The 20,978-nt window shown below is 51.8% G+C and overlaps 1 long non-coding RNA gene across 2 annotated transcripts; it reads left to right on the top strand.

The window, feature by feature from the left end:
• Positions 1-1,930: 1,930 nt before the first annotated feature.
• On the top strand, positions 1,931-20,899 carry LOC108537448 (uncharacterized). 2 transcript variants are annotated; one of them, XR_001887815.1, is made up of 3 exons: positions 1,931-2,244; positions 6,897-7,147; positions 20,815-20,899. It is a non-coding gene; the product is annotated as an uncharacterized LOC108537448 (long non-coding RNA). The 2 variants fall into 2 exon arrangements; XR_001887816.1 differs by lacking the exon at positions 20,815-20,899 and adding an exon at positions 7,999-8,304.
• Positions 20,900-20,978: the final 79 nt, after the last annotated feature.

Here is a 20,978-nt window from a genome sequence, read left to right as displayed (position 1 = left end):
GGTCGAGGTCCCACCGGCATTCGGGGACCTCCTCAGGCCCATTGGTATCACGAAGAGTATTTGAAGTGACAGCCACTGTGTACTGAAGGACTACCATGGTCAAATACATAGCTCCAATTCTCCATAACCCTTAAATATAGGGACTTGCATCCCCATTCTTCTGATAAGAAAACTGAGGCTTGGCGGTGAAGGAACTCGCCCAAACCACCCAGCTGGTCAGCGACAGAGCCAGACTTTAACTGGGTCTGAAATGTGTTCATGCCAGCGTGAGCTATAGACAGCAACAGGACTTCCGCCTCCGCCACACCCTGGCATGGCGCTGTGTAAGTTTCAGTGCTGTAGAAGGAATAGCACTCGAATATAAAATTTTCTGTTTTAATTCTCAGCAAGGCAATTTACTTCCACAGAAGGGTGCGCCCTTATAGATGGAGCAATGGTGAGCACACACTTGGACAAGGGAGGGGAAGGGGCTCTTATCCCAGACGCACGTGGCCCCTGCTGCTGTGTGGTTCCCCTATTGGCTAGGGTTAGACTGCACAGGCTAAACTAATTCCAACTGGCTAAAGAGAATGATGGGGTGAGTGCTTTGGCAGGAGTCAGGGCAGAGCAGGTAGCAGGTAATCTGAATGAGTTAGGGTGGAGCAAGTGATTAAATGAGTTAGGGTGGAGTAGGTGATCAGAAGGAGTCAGGGTGGAGCAGGTGATCAAAATGAATCAGGGTGGAGTAGGCAATCAAAAAAGGTTGCTTTACGAGACAGTTAAGTTTAAAAGTAGAAGGCAAAGAATTAAACACACTGACGTATTAATTTTTGGAAAAGAAATGTAGAACTCATATCTAATAACCCTAAGGGGCAACCAGGCCCCAAAGCCTGGGTTCAGGCTCAAGAGGCCCCTAGCCAAGGCGCTCCCAATGCCACTGGGTTGAGACCCTTGGGAGTTTTCAAGGGTGAACCTTGGGCACTGCCCCTTCAGACCCATTGTCTGGGAAAAACAGCCACCTGATTGTTGGTCAAGATTCTAGATTAATCCTTCACCTGCCTAGCCCCAGCTGGCCACTTGACCCAGCGCTGTGCCCCAGCCAGGGATGCGTCCTTGCAGCCAGCAGCGCTTCCTTCAGCATTAATCACATTTACAGCTGGCTCACAGAGCTGGCAGCCTGGCAGATGCAGCTGCGGAGAATGTGGGTTGCAAGGGAGGTGGTGGTAAAAAAAAAAAAAAAAACACTCGGGAGTCCAGGGAAGGGGGAGGGGGAGTGGGTAACAGGAAAGGAAATGGATGTAAGGTCTAACTTTTAAGGGTAATTGTCACAAAGATTGGAGATTGTAGAGAAAATATTTGCAAAAGCATCTAGCCCATTGTCTCCCCTTTCCTAGAGGAAGTCAGCGCCAGAGACCAAGGAGGTAGGGAGAGGGTCTTGGTGCAGAGGTGTGGCACCAGGAGGGGCTGGAAGGGGGTACTAGGTTCTCCGGGCGGGAAGCGCTGCACAGAGCCACTGGGTGGAGAGGCCGGAACCCTAGGGGGGCTCCCGCTGCCTGCCAGGCTTTAGCAGGCTGAGCTCATGCAGTTGCCCTGAAGACCCCGGATGGATATCGCACAGTCCCCCCCCCCGCCGATGAGTCTCACTCCACTTTATGGCAGCCTTGCTTCAAGAAATTTCTATTTTCATCACCAAGGGTTGGTCTTGGGCTTCAGCCTTGGATCCTGCCCTCTGGGGACCCCTCTCCTCCTTCCCGGCTTGGGAGGAGGAGAAGGCAGAGCCGGGGCGGGTGAGCAGCCGAGGGTCTCCAGGCAGAGCTCCTTATGCATAAAACAGGAGGGCTTTTCCTCCGCAGCTAATCAGAGCCTCTGGGCCGAAAGACTGCAAATGAAGGGCATCGTCAAGTCATTTCCCTTGCAAATGAAGCTGCCGCTCCGGCGCTTTTGCCTCTTTAATTCCTCATCAACACCGCAGGTGACCCGGAGCCCGCTGCTCGGCTCGGACCCGCGCCGGGCAGCTATTTGGCACATTTCAATTAGCGTGACGGGTGCCTGGTAAACAACCGAGGCCTGCTGCGGGCACCTGCAATCCCTGACCCCCGACGCCCTCCCGGAGACCCTGGAGACGCGGCTCCGCCCCACCGGTAATTAGGAGATTTTCAAGGCCGAGGTCCCCAAAGCCCAGCCCAGCTGGAGAGATCAGCCCTGCGGTCCTGCCGCGCACTCCACCGCCAGCCTCTCGGGAGTCAAGGGATCCGCCTTCAGGGTGTAAGTGCGGCTGGGGGGCCTCGGGAGGGGAAGGGTGGTGTTTGGGGGGTCCAGGCCAGTTCTTAGGGCAGACGGCTACGGGCCACGTCCGCCGGCAGAGCTCAGCTTCAGATAAACCCAGAGGGGAAGAAAACCTCAAGCCGCTCACCCTCTGGGTGCCTCAAAGTCTTTCTATCTGTAACATAGGCCAATGAAATTACCTACCTTGTAGGGACTTAGGAGTAAATGAGATGATCTGGGTATAGACTTTCTCTCAGTATCTGGAACTTAGGAAGTGCTCAGTAGGGGCCAGGCGCGGTGACTCACTCCTGTAATCTCAACACTTTGGGAGGCCAAGGCGGGAGGATCACCTGAGGTCAGGAGTTCGAGACCAGCCTGGCCAACATGGTGAAATCTTGTCTCCACCAAAAATACAAAACATTAGCCGGGCGTGGTGGCGCACGCCTGTAGTCCCAGTTACTCAGGAGGCTGAGGCAGAAGAATCGCTTGAACCTGGGAGGCGGAGGTGGCAGTGAGCCGAGATGGCACCATTGCATTCCGGCCTGGGCGACCAGTGAAACTCCGTCTCAAAAAAAAAAAAAAAGAGAAAGTGCTCAACAGATGCTAGTCACGATTTTTGTTAATATTCTATCAGCACTTTCCCTCAGTGCAGACATCAAATCCACCACACAGTGTACAGTGATCCTACTATAGAAACAACCACTTACCGTGAGAGAGAGGATGAATTACTTAACCTCCGTGCTGCCATTCTTGAGCATAAATAATGTACCTATTTTGCCTGGCGGAGTGGCTCCTGCCTGTAGTCCCAGCACTTTGGGAGGCTGAGGCAGGAGGGTCGCTTGAGGTCAGGAGTTCAAGACCAGCCTGGGCAAAATAGCAAGATCCCGACTCTACAAAAAGTAAAAAAATTAGTTAGGCCCCGTAGTGTGCACCTGTAGTCCCAGCTACTGAGGAGGCTGAAGTGGGAGGGCCACTTGAGCTCCTCAACCTCCTGGTTGAGGCTGCAGTGAGATGTGATCGGACCACTGTACTCTAGCCAGGGCAACGGAGTGAGATCTGTCTCTAAAAATAAAGTACCTATTTTGTGGGGTTACTTAGGGGACTGACAGATAACAGAGCTCAAGTGCTCTTTAAGGACTTTGAACCAGATTGCTGCATCCAAATCCTGGCCCCACCCCACCTAGCTGTGTGACCTTGGGCAAGCTACTTCAAGTGTCTATGCCTCTGTTCTTCCTCTTAGCATGGGGGCCTGTAGTAGTTCTCACTACTAGGACTATAAGGCGTTGCTAGAGAATACTTTTTATAAAGAATTATCATGGCTCCATCAAATAGAACAAACAAATGCCCATGATTTTATTTGACTCATTAATTCATGAGGGAGCCCGCAAGGTGCCACAACCAAGTTCAAAGAAGAGTTCAAAGAGCATACCTAAGTAGACAGTCAGGAACGCGAAAATGAATTTACAAATAGATGCCAAACTGGCCGTGAGGCAGGAATCAATTGCATTCCATCCAAAGCTTCCTCCTTGGCACTGAGCTTGGGTGTGGGGGCCCCTTGCCAGGGCTTCTGCGGCCAGAGCTCCTGGGGTCATCACAGCCTTTGCAGCCATCCCTTTTCAGGACCTGTCACCTTGTAGGGAGACTGCTAGAACTGGGACACAGGTTCCCCCACCCTCCGAATCATCTGCCCTCAAAGCTCCAACCCTCTTCCTTTCTGGGGAAGTGACATTGAGTGAAACTATCTCCTATTCTCCAAGCCTCAGAGCCGTCCCATCCTCAGAATGTTATCTTCCACCCTCCTAGCCCTTAGGGGTGGATGAGAGAGACAGAGAGAGAGAGCGCGCGAGAGTGCTCTGAATTTGGATTCTTTTAAAGTGAGGACAAATGACACATTATCATGCTGGGAAATTATCCTGCCCCAAATGGTCACCAGTGCTTTAAAATGTTGCTTTGCCTCTGTTCAGAGGGCAGCTTCTCAGTTCACCCAGGAGGGAGAGACCCTCAGAACTCTGCCAGTCATCTTCTCAGGGAAGCCTTTCCTGTCCTCACCTCCCACCTCGTCCCAGCAGCCTGGCTCGGCATTTCCAGAACTCCAGGGCTTAGCTCAGGCCCTACAGGTGTGGTCTGTCTCCCTGCAATGACCCAGGAACTCCCTGAGGGCAGGGCTGGGTCTTCATCTCTCCGCTGTCTGGCATCATCCTGGCAGGGATGGAACTCAACACATACCCCAGCCCCAGTCTCCCAAATGACTGAGCAAGCCTGAGTCCTGGTTCGAGGTTTGGTTCATGCAGCAGGCTCGTACCTTCGCCCTGGGAAAGCTCCCAGATGAGCAGGGTTGGGCAGAGGTGCAGGGTCCTCAGCCTCTGGCTTACCCCACTCTACTCCACTCTACTCCACTCCACTCTCCTCTCCTCGATCCACCCCACCTCTGCTAGTTAGAGAAGCTCCTTGGAGATTCCTCTTGAATTTTCATTAATTTCTATTGAATAATTAAAACCAGGAAATTAATACTTTCATCCTAAACCTGAATTGCAGTGTGTGGTTTTTCATAATTATAATTCCACTGTAGCATTAAACTTTCAAGTGAGCCATCCCTCTCGAGGGGCAGAGGGGACAAAGAGCTATGTCCTGGGAGCTTAAACACAGTATTTGGCTCAGGATATGCATGCAGTAATTACTTTTTAATGGATGGATGGATGCATGGGTGGGGGGAAACAAAGACCTTTTCAGGACCCAGAAACTGATACCCCAAAACGTGGCGCTTTGACATGAGGTGGCCTCAAGTTCTCCCTGACCGCCCCCACAGTCCTGTCTCTCTCAGAGCACAGGATGAAGCTGTTCTCTGAAGTTTCCTTATCTACCCAGAAACCAGACCTGCTAAAGAAGGATGCAATTGCCTTCCCTGAGGTGTTTGTTGTTGTTGTTGTTGTTGTTGTTGTTGTTGTTTTTGAGACAGAGTCTCACTCTGTTGCCCAGGCTGAAGTGCAGTGACGCCATCTCAGCCACTGCAACCTCCGCCTCCCGGGTTCAAGCAATTCTCCTGCCTCAGCCTCCCAAGTAGCTGGGCCTACAGGCACACACCACCACACCTGGCTAATTTTTGTATTTTTAGTAGAGACAGGGTTTCACCATGCTGGTCAGGCTGGTCTCAAATACCTGACCTCAAATGATCTGCCTGCCTTGGCCTCCCAAAGTGCTGGGATCATAAGGGTGAGCCACCACGCCCAGCCACTTCCCTGAGTTTTCATTACTAACTCATATTGCAGGAAGAAAGACTGCAGTCTGTCAACACACCTAGGCAGACTTGTCACACTGCTCTGTGGGCCCAACAGACTCTGACCCAGGCCATTATATGTTCTCCAAGCCCACAGAATCCTCCGGAAAATCATTTACCCTCTTAAAACATCTCTCTTGAAATCATCCCCATTTTCCCACCTTCCTTTCTCCTATGACGAAAAGTCCGTAAGTATCTGTGCTGGACGCAGTAGCTCACACCTAGAATCCCAGCACCTTGGGAGGCCGAGGCAGGCGGATCACCTGAGGTCAGGAGTTCGAGACCAGCCTGGCCAACATGGCGAAACCCTGTCTCTACTAAAAATACAAAAAAATTAGCCGGGCATGGTGGCAGGTGCCTGTAATCCCAGCTACTTGGGAGGCTGAGGCAGGAGAATTGCTTGAACCCAGGAGGCGGAGGTTGCAGTGAGCCGAGATCACACCATTGCACTCCAGCCTGGGGGACAAGAGTGAAACTCTGTCTCAAAATTAAAAAAAAAAAAAAAGGTATATAAGTATCTGTAAGCCACCAAGTTACTGGGTGATCATTCTACAATTCCCCCATGCTGTGCACATTACAACAAATTGTGAACGCCATTTCTCCTATTCATCTGCCTTTGGTCAACTGATTTTCAGCAAGCTTCACCCCTACAATCCCAACCGCCAAGACAGCTGTTGGAAAGCGTCTGAAATGAGGGCTGACACCACTACTTCCTGGCTTTGTTTCTTTCATCAGGGAAATTGCAGGATACCAAGAGGCAGGAACCTGGTCAAAGAGGCTTTGCTTTGCCTGTATTCTTTTTTTTATTATTTTTATTTTTATCTTTTATTTTTTTTGAGAAGGAGTCTCGCTCTGTTGCCCAGGCTGGAGTGCAGTGGTACAATCTTGGCTCACTGCAACCTCTGCCTACCAGGTTCAAGTGATTCTCCTGCCTCAGCCTCCCAAGTAGCTGGGACTACAGGCCTGTGCCACCACGCCTGGCTAATGTTTGTTTGTTTTCAGTAGAGATGGGATTTCACCATGTTGGCCAGGCTGGTTTCAAACTCCTGACCTCAGGTGATCCACCTGCCTTGTCCTCCCAAGTGTTGGGATTACAGGCGTGAGCCACCATGCCTGATCTTTGCTTTTCGTGTATTCCTACCCAGTGCCAGGCCACCTCACATCCAGGTGTTCCCTGCCCTGCATCCAGCCTTGCCCGAAAGTGGGATTCCTCAAACACGGCATCTGTTCTGGGCCCTGGAACAGGCTGACTGATGAGAAGCAGCGGAAAGGTTTGGTCTGCAGCCCACAGCCTGGACTCTCGGGGACAGCCGGGAGATTGCTCTTGCAGCTGTGGACACCTTCTAATCCCGATTACTACCTCTCTCGATCCTGGCAGGAATTGGGGTTCCACCATGTCACCCTCGTGGAGCTTTCATTAGCCTTATTTGGGATACCAAGGGATAAGTGTCCCCTGATTTTACAGGAAGATCAAGAGCCAGTGAATAGGGTTTCCCAGCAAGGGACATGGAGCAGGGCACCTGCAGACGGTCCACGTGCTCGTGGCTGAAGACAGCTCGCCTCCGGGAGGGGCCCGCGCACATTTCCCCCAGGAGGAGGGAAGGACCCAGTCATTATCCAGAGTCAATGGTGAGTCCCAGACTCATGTTGTGGGTTGGGGGCAGCAGTGGTTTCTAAGGGGGTCTCCACAGGAAGAGGGGGTCTCCACAGCCAGGGCAGCAGGGAGAGAAGCCGGTAGGAAAGAGATGGGAAGTGAGTGGGATACAGCCGCTAAGGTGAAGCTGTTTCCCAGGCCCACACTGGGGGCTCCTGAGAGGTGAGAGATGTGGAGGGAGGGCTCTCCAGGCCCCACCTGCCCTTGTGTAAGTCGGGATGCCCAGGCTTTTTTTTGCTCGTTTGTTTGTTTTTGAGATGGAGTTTCGCTCTTATTGCCCAGGCTGGAGTGCAATGGCGCAATCTCGGCTCACTGCAACCTCTGCCTCCTAGGTCAAGTGATTCTCCTGCCTCAGCCTCTCAAGTAGCTGGGATTACAGGCTTGTGCCACCACGCCGGCTAATTTTGTATTTTCAGTAGAGACAGGGTTTCTCCATGTTGGTCAGGCTGGTCTCGACCTCCTGACCTTAGGTGATCCACCCACCTCGGCCTCCCAAAGTGCTGGGATTATAGGCGTGAGCCACCACACCTGGCCAGGCTTTTCAGGTCAGTGCTCCCACCTGGCCAATCAGAAGCCCCCAGGAGCCGCATACCTCACCCCCAGCCATCTAAGCGCCTCTCCATGGTGGGGCCCTCCCTATAGACGCTGAGCTTTTTGAGGATGAGGATGGCTATGTTTACCACTGTATCTCGAGGGTCAAGTCCAGGGCCACCTACAGGGCTGGAGTTCAGCAACTCTTACAGAGAATGAGTCTGATCCTCACTCTACCCTCCCTGCTCTGCTCCATCCATGCTAGCCTCTTTCCTCCATCTTGCACCTGCCTCAGGGCCTTTGCACAGGCTGTTCCTGCTACCTGGATGCTCTTCCCTTTAGCTCACTCCCTCACTTCCTGCCCAAATGTCATGTCCTTGAGATCGCCCTAGAAACCCAGGACTACCTTCCCACCTTCCACACTCCCTCGCCCTCTTGCTATGAGTTTCTCTATGACATGTATTAAATATTTGTTTATTGTCTGTCTTCCGCCAACTGCATTATAAGCTCCCCAAGAGCAGGCACCTTCTTTCGTGCACAGCTATATCTCCAGAGTGGTGCTTGCAGGCAGCAGGTTCTCAGTAAACTCTTGATGAATGAATGAATGAATGAATCACCATCCCTGGCCAGGGAAGGAGCACAGGGCACTGAGCCTAATAGGGGAAACCTGTTCCCTTTAGACTCAGCTGGCATGCAGGGGCCAAGTGGCCTGAGTTTGGCACCAGGGATTTCATCCTCTCCCTCTGTAGCAAATGGTCACCTGCTTCCAGGCCACCCTGTTCCCTCCCTGCTGGTGGCCATGGCTGCACCAGCCCTCTCAGACTGAAGACCTACTCTGATCTTTGGGACCACACTCCTCCAGGTCCTCCCCACGGTTTCTGGCTGTACCCTCACTCTCAGGACCAACCTCCCCTCCTCCTCCCATCATCTCAGGCTCCATCTGCAAAGGTGGAATCAGAGAGAGGCCCAGACTGTACTGGGCAACCAAGCCAGTGTTCCATTTCAAATTGACGTTTAAAAGATGCCACTTTTAATTATGCTTGAGTGCAGTGTACCCTGAGGCCTTTTGTGGTAAATGGCTCTCAATAAACCCAGTTTATTCATTAATTATTATGAATTATTTTCTTAAGTAGTGGCAAGGGGAGGCAGGGCCACTCTCAGACCGCAAGTCACACGTTGACTGTCAAATCCTCAATGAGCAGGCTCTGAGGAGCTGCCTGTGCTGGCTTCAACCAGCTCGCCTGGCCCCGGGCTGGGGTGCAGGAGACTCTGGACTGAGGTGGGGCTTCCAGAGTGTGGGGCAGGGCTGAGGGAAAGGAGGGCCTGGAGGAGCCATGGGCCACACCAGACAAAAAAACCTTCCACCAGGGTGGCACTTCACCTTTGGGAAGCTCCTTCACTGGATAATGAAGACTTCTGTCTTCAGCAAAGTGGGGAAGAGAAGAGAATTACCATTACCACCAGCCAAGGCACCTGACACGTGTGGTCAGTGGTGAACTGGTAAACTTGCTCTCCAGAAACAAAACAATCATCCAACATTTCTTTCTTCTTTTTTTTTTTTTGAGACAGGGTCTTGCTCTGTTACCCAGGCTGGAGTGCAAGGGCGTGATCTCGGCTCACTGCAGCCTCAACCTCCCAGGCTCAAGTGATCTTCCCACCTCAGCCTGCTAAGTACCTGGGACTACAGGCACAGCACCACCACACCACAAAAATTACAAATTTTTGTAATTTTTTTTTTGTAGAGATGGGGTTTCGCCATGTTGCCCAAGCTGGTCTTGAACTCCTGAACTCAAGTGATCCTCCCACCTCGATCTCCCAAAGTGCTGGGATTACAGGTATAAGCCGCTGCACCTGGCCTACCAATTCATTATTCATGGTTCTGTAATATTCCACTGTAGGGGCCTACAGGTCCTACAGCTCCTCACTACTGGGCCATTTCCCACTTTTCATTATTCTAAACAAATCTGATGAACAGGCTTTTGCATAAATATCTACCCATACCCTCATTCACTTACCTCGGCGACATTTTTTTTTTTTTTTTTTTTTTTGAGACTGAGTCTCGCTCTGTCGCCCAGGCTGGAGTGCAGTGACCAGATCTCAGCTTACTGCAAGCTTCGCCTCCCGGGTTTACGCCATTCTCCTGCTTCAGCCTCCCGAGTAGCTGGGACTACAGGTGCCCGCCACCTCGCCCGGCTAGTTTTTTGTGTTTTTTAGTAGAGACGGGGTTTCACCGTGTTAGCCAGGATGGTCTCGATCTCCTGACCTCGTGATCCGCCTGTCTTGGCCTCCCAAAGTGCTGGGATTACAGGCTTGAGCCACCACGCCCAGCCCCTCAGTGACATTTCTAAAGGTGAAATTACCTGATCAAAGGACATGTGTTTTTAAGGCTTTGATGCACATAACTAACCTCGGGAAGAATGGTGATAAATTACACCCCAAGGTCAGCACTTTGGGAGGCCGAGATGGGTGGATCACTTAAGGTCAGGAGTTGGAGACCAGCCTGGCCAACATGGTAAAACCCCATCTCTACTAAAAATACAAAAATTAGCGGGTGTGGTGGCGGGAGTCTGTAATCCCAGCTACTAGGGAGGCTGAGGCAAGAGAATCGCTTGAACCCAGAAGGTGAAGGCTGCAGTGAGCCAAGATCACACCACTGCACTCCAGCCTGGGCAAAAGAGTAAGACTCGGTCTCAAAAAACAAAAAAAAAATCTATATATATATAGATATATAGGTATACTATATCTATCCTAATATATAAAATAATATAAAGGTAATATACTATATGATAGTAGTATATATGCCCAAGCGATAGCTCACTGTATAGGGGATCACACTGCTGATCTTTATATTCAAAGTCTAGAACAGGCAAAATGCAAATAAGAAATAAAAAGTCCTGATTTCTAGTACTTGCCAGTTTCCATGGTGTAATACTCCCACCCTGGCCAGTTTGGAGATACTAACAATTTAACAACTGGCTTGCAAAATTCCTGAAAATCTAACAACCATCTCTGGAAGCTCATGGGAGCTGACCCCAGCACCTTCATGTGTGTGATGAGATTTACTCCTTCCCTGAAAGGAGGTCATGGTGAGTAATTTTATCTGTCAACTTGACTGGGCCATGGGGTGCTCAGGTACTGGTCAAACATTCTGGGTGTTTCTCTGAGAGTGTTTCTGGATGAGATTAACATTTGAAGGCCTGGTGCAGTGGCTCATGCCTGTAATCCCAGCACTTTGGGAGGCCAAGGTGGCCAGATCGCTTGAGCTCAGGAGTTCGAGACCAATCTGGGCAACACAACAAACCCCATTTCTACTAAAAATATAACAATTAGCTGGGTGTGGAGGCGCATACCTGTAGTCCCAGCTACCTTGGAGGCTAAGGTGGGAGGATCACTTGAGCCTAGGAAGTAGAGGCTGCAGTAAGCTGTGCTCATACCAGTGCACTCCCACCTGGGCAACAGAATGAGACCCCGTCTCAAAAAAAAAAAAAAAAAAAAAGGAGGCAGGAGAGTCAGCATCAGAGGGATGAGATATACAGGAAGGACTTGACAGGTCATTGCTGGCTCTAAAGATGGAAGAAGGGATCGAGAACCAGGGAGTGCAGGCAGCCTCTAGAAAACAGAAGAGGAAGAAAATGGATTCTCCCCTACAGCCTCCAAGAGGGATGCAGGCAGCCCAGCTGACACATTGATTTTAGCCCAGTGAGGGCCGTTCCAGACTTCTGATGTTCAGGACTGTAAGATATATTGTGTTATTTTATGCCACTAAATTTGTGGCCATTTGTTTCCAACACGGTGGTATTTAACCTGGTGATGGAACAAAATTTCAGAGACATAAACTCTGTGGGTCACAGCTAGATATGGGGGCCCAAGACAGGGTTTGACCCCGGGGCTGTCTGGCTCCATGGCCCACGTTCTTTATCATATCCCAGAGGAGAAGTCACTCTTTACACGAAAGCACCTCTGGGAAGGTTAACAACTTCGTCCTATGTCAGGCACGGGACCTGCGTAGCCTTTCTTTATGAAACACCAGAAAATAAAAGGAACCGGCCGGGCGCTGTGCCTCTGCCACCCTAGCACTTTGGGAGGCCAAGGCCAAGACCAAGACCACTTGAGGTCAGGAGTGCGAGACCAGCCTGGCCAGCATGGCGAAACCCTATCTCTACTAAAAATACAAAAAAATAGCCAGGAGTGGTGGGCGCCTGTAACCCCAGCTACGCAAGAGGCTGAGGCAGGAGAATTGCTTGAACCCAGGAGGTGGAAGTTGCAGTGATCCAGGATCGCGCCACTGCACTCCAGCCTGAGTGACAGAGCACGAGACTCAGTCAAGAGAAGAGAAGAAAAGCAGAGGGGAGGGAAGGGGAGAAGAAGAGAAAGGAAAAGAAAGAAGAGAAAGGAAAGGAAAATGCAAAGAAAAGGAAAGGAACCACCACAAGCAATCACATCCAGCTTAAGGCAGAGATGAGCTTGCAGGAAGGAGGGGAAGCTCAAGGGCCAGAGTGAACCAGGAGCTGAAAACCATATGGTGGCCGCGTGAGTGTGGCCTGTGCTGGCTGAGGCTTCCCGGTCCTGGGGTCCAGGGCTTGGACTCTGACTCCTCCATGGAGACGAGAGGTGTGGCCTTGGGGATGGACATGCAGAATCGAGACCCCTGCGGAAAGCCAGGCCCCTTTAGGACTGCGGCCTCTGTGGAAGGACAGGGCGAAAACACCCATCCCCAGCACGGTGAGATGGGGAGGGGGGATCTGTCATTGGGAGAAAGAAGATCGGAGATACTGGCAGAGCGGTCTCCAGAGCTGATGAAAACTAGGCACCAGCAGATTCAGGAAGCCCGCTTGAGTCCCCAGCAGGTCCCAGCCCTGGACACAGGGGCTCAGGACTCAGCCACTAGACAGGAGACTGTACCCTCCAGGCCTAGTGCCTTACCAAGCACTGCTCCTGGCAGAATGTTTGCTGAACAGATGGTGATGGGGAGAGGGAAAAGAGGCGAAAGTGAGGGTGTCTAAATCTGGCTTGAGACAAGGCCGGGGGATTCGTAGTCTCTACCCACCCTCCACCTTCAGAGGTCCAAGGATTGGGTGGGCACCAGCATGGGGCTGGGGGAGCCATGGGGCCAGGGGTATCTTCTGTGGGCCCAAGGAGCCCTCCCAGGGCTGAGACCCCAGCCTGAAACTCTCAGCACTCCAAAAACCAAATCCCACCCAGCTTTGGGCTGCTCCATGGGGCCCTAGGCTGGAGAAGACCCCCCCCTCCCGCCGCAAAGGTTCTCTAAGGAAGAGGCGGCTGGTGGTCAGGGCTAGGTAGCTGTGAGAGCTGACAGTTGAATGGGGAGAACGTGCTCTGTTGGCTTCACGCCCCAACATCAGGGGGAACCAACTGCACCGTTTCCCCAGAATCATGGTCCCTTGAGCCCAATATTCAAATATATGCAGACGTCGGAGCCTGGACTATTTTTAGCTGAGACTCAGAGGGAGATGATCTCAGGCTGACTCGACTGAGAGGGGCCAGTCCCAGAGGAGCGCAGAATCAACCTGAAAAGTCAGGCTTGAGGACCACCCCCGTCTCCTGCTGTAAGGGCCTGGATTCTGCACCCCAGGTGCCCTGAAGGTCTGTGTTTATTTGGGGCGGGGGGACTGGTCTGGATCCCTGGGGGGCTGCGTTCTTTTTCCTTCGAGGCTTTTCTTCAGCAATCACTTTGATTTTCTGCGAAAAGATAAAGCGGGCTGCACATTGGAGCCAGCAGCCTGACCGAGGGGGGGGCGGGGGGGGCGTTTAACTCCTGAGTCAGGATGCGTGGCTCGGCCTCTGTTATTATCTTCAAAGGCAGAAATCTGACCCTTCTGTATGAGCTTCCCGTGGCTGTTATAGTAACTTACCACAAGCTGTGGCTTAAAACCACAGGAGTATATTTCCTCACAGTTCTGGAGGCCCAAAGTCCAGCATCAGGGTGCCAGCAGGGCCGTGTTCCCTCTGAAGGTGCTAGAGAGGGTCCTTCTTTGCCCTCCCAGCTTCCGGCGGTCACCAGCAGTCCTTAGTATTTGCTGGGACAGCTGCAAGGCTCTGATCTCTGCCTCTGTCTTCACAGGGATTTCTCCCTGTGTGTCCCTGGGTCCTCTTCTGATAAGGACACCAGTCATTGCACTTAGGACCCACGCTAATCCAGTCTGGCCTCCTCTCAAATTGATGAACATCTGGAAACACCCTATTTCCAAGTAAGCTCCTATTCACAGGCACCAGGGGTGTCTTCAATGCATCTCTTGTGGGGAAACATAATTCAACCCACAGCATCTTCTGTGTTGTGCTGCCCAAGGACAGCCACCCCTCCAGCAGCTGCAGTGAGGAGAAGGCCCCCCCAGGTTTGGGGTTTCTAATCTTGGGTGGCAGCAGGCTGGGAACCGGGGACCACTTGAGCCTTACTGTGCTGTCCTGCCAGGAGGGGCGGCAGCTCCTTGCCCCTGGAGACAGTGCGGCTCCTGGGAGCAGCTGAGTGTCTTGTAGTCATCAACAGCCACCTCATCGCAGAGGCAGCACCTGGAATCTTACCTGCCTTACCTCCTTTAGTCCTCAAAACACCTGTGTCCCAGGATGATGTCCCTTATTCTACAGAGGAGGAAGCTGAAATGCAAACTAAGAGGAAGTTCTGCAGCAGCAGGTTGGGCGCCGGGTGCCAGCCCGGCGAGGAGCTCGGTGCTGTTGCGAGGACCGTGACAGGGCTTTCACCCCATCTTCCCTTCCGAGCCGGGCTTGTCGGGATGGGGTGGTGGGGTCTGCACCTGCACAGCCAAGGATGAGCAGGGCAGCCTCTCCCTAGCACAGTCCTGAAAAGAGGACCCCCGGCCCCATTAAGGGAATACATGGATTCTCTTTTAGAGAGTGCCAGGCCAATACATGGAGGAGCCAGCGTGGCCAGGCAGAAAGGAGTGGATAAACCTAAACCCTGCGGACCTCTTTTTTGAGACCCCAAACTGCTCTTGACCCCCAGAGGTCAGATCTTCCCCAGGGAAGGGCGTGGGAAGGTGGGGTTAGGGAACATACGGAGTCTTTGGGAGCCTTCTAAGTCAGCCAAGGGAGCTGGGGCAGCTGCAGGGCCAGAGCACAGGAAAGGCAGGTCCACCAGGTCTAGCTGCTCGGCCTCCAGCCCCGCCAGGCCCAGTTAAGAGGGTGCCTTGGCTGCCAAGAGAAGAACCCAGGGTAGGGACTGCCTCCTGGACCTCCACAGGCAGCTGGCCTCTTACAGGCCTGCTGGGACCCGGGACCCTGTCCCCTCTGCTGCCTTCCAGCTTTCCTGGCACTGGGGGATGGAACTCGTTACCAGCCTCCCACTCATGTTATTTCTCCTGCCCTTGAACTTCAGGACCATCCTTTGCCCCCAGGTCCAGCTGGACCCCCCGCCTTTTCCTCCACTGGGCTCAGCCTAGTGGACCCTGGGCTGCAAGAGAAGTTGCGTCAACTCACGTGCTGGGGCTGGAGGCCAAGGCTTCAAATGAGGCCTCCCCGAGTTGGTACTCAACCTCCTCTCCCTCCTTGGAGGGCAAAGCCACGAGGGCTGCAGAGGAGCTGGCCAGGTACGATGGGTGAGTGCAGTGGTTCACAGCAGAACCACATTAGACACACAGAGGAGTGCTTTATGAAACTCGGATGCCAACTGGGTGCGGTGGCTCACGCCTGTAATCCCAGCACTTGGGGAGGCCGAGGTGGGAGGATCGCTTGAGCCTAGGAGTTTGACACAAGTCTACACAACATAGTGAGACCCCCTCCACACACCCATCTCTATAAAAAAAAATTAGGTTTGGTGACACACGCCTGTGGCCCCAGCTACTCAGGAGGCTGAAGTGGGAAGATTGCTTGAGCCCAGAAGTTTGAGAGCTCCAGCCTGAGTGACAGAGTGAGACCCTGACTCTAATAATTTTTTTTTTTTTTTTTTTTTTGAGATAGAGTCTCAACCTCCACCTCCTAGGCTCAAGTGATTCTCCTGCCTCAGCCTCCCGAGTAGCTGGGATTACAGGTATGCACCACCATGCCCAGCTAATTTTGTATTTTTAGTAGAGACGGGGTTTCAGCATGTTGGCCAGGCTGGTCTTGAACTCCTGACCTCAAGTGATCTGCCCGCCTCGACCTCCTAAAGTGCTGGGATTGTGGGCGTGAGCCACCATGCCTGGCCCTGCCTAGATATTTTGGTTTTTGGCTTAATTGGCTCCTCAGGTGAGTCCCACAGGCTGAGGGACTTCATCACACCTGTTTCCTCACCTGTGAGTGGGGAGGGGGTGGTCACCTGGCAGGGTGGTGCTGAGGCCAGCCCGTGCCTGCCCTTCCCTCCACTGTTCAGAGTTGGGCCAGGGCTGAAGGAGGCGTGGCCAACTTCAGAGGCAGGCATGGGAGCCACAGCTCTGCCTGGCACTGACATCTGGGCTGCAAATTCTCAACTTCTCTCCCTCTACTGCCAGCCAGCCCCTCCAGCTTCATTTAAAAGTTCAGACAGGATTCAAAAGTAGGCTGATATATAAAGACCTATTAAAACTCAGCAATAAGAAAACAACTCAATTAAAAAAAGGGCAAAAGACCTGAACAGACACCTCGCCAAAGACGACACACAGATGGCAAAGAAATATATATGTCACATCATATGTCATCAGGGAAATGCAAATTAAGACAGCAATGCGATACCACTGCACATCTATCAGAATGGCCCAAATCCAAAACACTGACAACCCCAAATGCTGGTGAGGCTGTGGAACACAGGAATTCTCATTCAGGGCTGGTAATACAAAATGCTGTAGCCATTTTGGAACACAGCTTGGCAGTTTCTGACAAAGCTAAAGGTACTTTTACATATGATGCAGCAATCATGTTCCTTGGCATTTACCTGAATTAGTTGGAAATTGTGTCCAGGAGCTTCTGGACAGCTGCACATGTGGAGGTTCCTGGAAGGTGGCCATCCAGGGAGGGCATGGAAGTTCCATGTCCTCCGCCCCCCTCATACCTCGCCCTACACATCTGTATCCTTTGCAAAATCCTTTACAATAAACCGGTAAACCTAGGTATGGCCATGTGACTAAGCTCTGGCCAATGCAGCACAATCAGAAGTGGCATGAGCTGACTCCCCTCTCCTTTTCTCTTTCACTGGATGGAATGAGGCCTTAGAAGGGAGCCATCTTGGACCAGATGAGGGCAACCGTCCAGAAATGCTGGAAGACCAAGATGCATCTTTGGCAGATGATATTTTCCAAAGATAGAGGCAACACTATATCCCATTCCATGAGCGCTTCTTCTACTGTGACTTTGACACCCCTCCCATTGAGAGGTGGCATCTATGTTTCCTCCTCATGAACTGCAGCAGGAGGGGCTTTGTGTCTCCCTCGACCAATAGAGTATGCCAGCATCGACAGCGTGTGGCTTCCAAGGCTAGTTAAAAGAAAAAAAATGCCTTTCACTTCCACCTTGTTCTCCTGGCATGTTCACTCTGGGAACCCAGCCACCATGCTGCAAGGAAGCACAAGAGTCCTTGGAAAGGCTCACATGGATGGGAACCACGGGCCCCAGCCCAAATCCCCTGCTGAGCTCCCCAGCTGACAGCACCAACTTGTCAGCCACATGAGTGAGCTGTCCTGGAAGTGATTCTCCAGCCTCCGGGCGAGCCACCTCAGCTGATGCCACGTGAAGCAGAGACAAATTACCTCCACCAAGCCCTGCCCAAATTGCAGATCTGTGAGCAAAACAAATGACTATGATTGTTATAAGCAAAAAAGAAAATAGAAAAGAAAATGGATTCCACTCAAAAACTTGGACGTGAACGTTTATAGCGGCTTTATTCAGAACTGCCAAAACTTGGAGGCAACCAAGATGTCCTTCAGTAGGTGAATCTGTAAACAAACTGTGATCCATCCAGACAATGGAATATTATTCAGGGCTAAATGGAAATGAGGCATCAAGCCATGCGAAGATGCGGAGGAATCTTAGATGCATGTTACTAGGGGAAAGGAGCCAATCTGAGAAGGCTACAGACTGTAAGGGCTCCAACTACCTGATGATCTGGAAAAGGTAAAACTGTGGAAATGGTCGTAAGATCAGTGGTTTTCCAGGGTTAGAAGGAGGGAGGGATGTATAGGGGGAGCACAGAGGATTTTTAGGGCAATGGAACCACTCTGTATGGTACCGTAATAGCAGATACATCTCATTCAAGATTTGTCAAAACACGTAGAATACACAGCACCAGGAGTGAGCTGCAATGTGAACTGTGTTTGGTTGATGATGTCAGTGTAGGCTCATAGATTGGAATGCATGGACCACTCTGGTAGGGGATGTAGATGGTGGGGGTGGCCTGTGTATGTGGGGGAGGTAGCATATGGGAAATCTCTGTACTTTCCACCCAACTTTGCTGTGAACATAAAACTGCTCAAAAAACTAAAGTCCTTTTTTTGGAGACAGGGTCTCACTCTGTCACTCAGGCTAGAGTGCAGTGGTGCGACACAATCACAGTTCACTGTAGCCTGGACCTCCCGGGCTCAAGTAATCAAGCGATCATCCCACTTCAGCCTCCCGAGTAGCTGGGACCACAGGCACTTGCCACCACACTAGCTAATTTTTAAATAATTTTTGTAGGCTGGGTGCAGTGGGTCATGCCTGTAATTCCAGCACTTTGGGAGGCAGAGGCGGGTGGATCACCTAAGGTCAGTAGTTTGAAACCAGTCTGGTTAACATGGTGAAACCCTGTCTCTACTAAAAATACAAAAAATTAGCCGGGCATGGTGGCAGGTGCCTGTAATCCTAGCAATCTCAGCTACTCGGGAGGCTGAGGCAGGAGAATTGCTCAGACCCGGGAGGCGGAGGTTGCAGTGAGCCGAGATCACACCACTGTACTCCAGCCTGGGTGACAGAGTGAGACTCCATCTCAAAAAAATAAAAATAATAACAATTTTTGTAGAGATGGGTTCTTGCCATGTTGCTTGAATTCCTGGGCTTAAGTGATCCTTCTACCTCAGATTCTCCCACTTTGGCCTCCCAAAATGCTGAGAAAACAGGCGTGAGCCACTGCACCTGGACATTTTTTTTTTTTTTTCTAACTAGGCTCAGTTCCTAAAAGGCCTTGGCCAGGTTTCTGAGCCCTACCCGCCTCCTGCTGGACAAGACCATGGAAAATGCCTGGCTCGGCTGTTTTTTTCTCAGCCTCTTTTAAGCAGCATAGCAGAGAGGGACAGAAGCAGAGACAGAGAGGGACTGAGATCTGGGCTTTTCCTCCAGCTGTACGATATGGACCAGACCTCTGGTCTCTTTGGGCCTCCATCTGTAAAATGAGGGGACAGGAGGAATTCTGATGGCCTGTGGCTTTGATCTCTGTGAGCGGATTTGGTTGTATGAGGACTCTCACCTGGCATTACATGCTGGAACAAGGAAATGGCCACAGTCACTGTTAATTAAAAACTGGCATTGAGTTATTGGTACTCTCATGTTTGAAATACCTTCTAGTACCTGCTTGGTCTAGACCAGCTGTTCTCAAAGTGTGGGCCCTGGCCCCCTGTAGCAGCAGCAGCACCCAGTGTTTTTTTTGTTTTTGTTTTTGTTTAGACAGATGAGGTCTGTGTTACCCAGGCTGGTCTCCAACTCAAGCATCGGCCTCCCAAGTGCTGGGATTACAGATGTGAGACACCATGCCTGGCTTTTTTTTTTTTTGAGATAAGGTCTTGCTCTGTTGCCTAGGCTACAGTGCAGTAGCACAATCATGGCTCACTGCAGCCTCAAACTCCTAGGCTCAAGCTATCCTCCCACCTCAGCCTCCTGAGTAGCTGGGAACACAGGTGCATGCCACCAACCTTGGCTTTCTTCTTTTTTTTTTTTTTTGGTAGAAACAAGGTCTCATTATGTTGCCCAGGCTGGTCTCAAACTCCTGGGCTCAAGCAATCCTCCCACCCACCTGGAGCTTATTAAAGACTCAAATCCCAGGGTCCCACCCCAGACCTGCTGAATCAGAAACTCTTCGGGCGGGGCCCAGCAACCTGTGTTTCAGTAAGCTCAGGAATCAGGTGACTCTGACGCATGCCAAAATTTGAGAACCACTGGCCTGGAACAGGGTGTGTCAAGCTTGGCGCTGCTGACGCTCCAGGCCAGATCTTCCTGTGTCGTGGGGCTGTCCTGTGCACTGGAGGATGCTGCCAGCATCCTTGGACTCTACCCCACCGGAGGCTAATAGCATGCTATCCCTGCCTCAAGTCACAACAATCCAAAACAGTGCCAGCTGTCCTCCAGGGAACAAAACTGCCCCAGTGGAGAACTCGTGGCTGGAAGGAAGGCCCTGATTGTGCAGCGACTCAAATATAGGATCACATAAAACCTGGAGCGAAGGCCGGGCACGGTAGCTCATGCCTGTAATCCCAGCACTTTGGGAGGCTGAGGTGAGTGGATCACCTGAGGTCAGGAGTTTGAGACCAGCCTGGCCAACATGGTGAAACCCTGTCTCTAGTAAAATACAAAATTAGCCAGGTGTGGTGGTGGGCACCTGTAGTCCCAGCTACTCAGGAGGCTGAGGCAGGAGAATCGCTTGAACCCAGGAGGCGGAGGTTGCAGTGAGGTGTGATTATGCCACTGCACTCCAGCCTGGGTGACAGAGCGAGACTCCGTCTCAAAAAAAAAAAAGGCTGGAGCAAAGACCATGCATGCAGGGTCACCATGCCAGGCTGTCACTCTATCCAGCCATTTGCTCCTCACCATGACTTGAAAATGATCCCCATTTTATAGCAAATCCCACCTCTCTGCTTACAAGCTGTGTGACCTTGGACAAGTTACTTGAACTCTCTGTGCCTCCTGCTGTAAAGTGGAAATATTAATACAATAGCACTTACCTGCTAGGGTAGCTGAGTGCATGAAATGACAACTCAAGCATGGGACAAACTCTCAGCCCAGTGCCTGAGGCAGTAAACACTGGCTCGTTTTCTCATTATATGGCTCAGGCTCTTACCAAAATGGATTTGTGTTCTCTGACCTCATGCTGCCACTGTCACAGCCAGCTGGAGGCAGGCGGAGGCCAGCCTGAGGTGAACATGGCTGAGTTCGCCACTGCTTGTCAGGGTGCCTGCAGTCACAGCTCTGGGACAGCTAAGAGACCCTGGGTCTCTGCCATCAGCATGGACTTCCTTTGGGCGGCTTGAAGCAGACAGCACCCAGCTCTGCAGGCCTAGCGCCCCATGGGCCCCAACTGACACGGAGCAGAGCCCGGGCACCCCGGCCATCTGCCCTCCGCTCTGGGCGAGCGCTGGATGCCGCAGGAAGATGAGAATCAGCACAGTT

The sequence above is a fragment of the Rhinopithecus bieti genome, unplaced genomic scaffold (genome assembly GCF_001698545.2).
Source record: "Rhinopithecus bieti isolate Rb0 unplaced genomic scaffold, ASM169854v2 scaffold_13400, whole genome shotgun sequence".
Lineage (NCBI taxonomy): Eukaryota > Metazoa > Chordata > Mammalia > Primates > Cercopithecidae > Rhinopithecus > Rhinopithecus bieti.
Note: the sequence above shows the minus strand (reverse complement) of the source record. Positions and strands in the feature narration are given on the sequence as shown.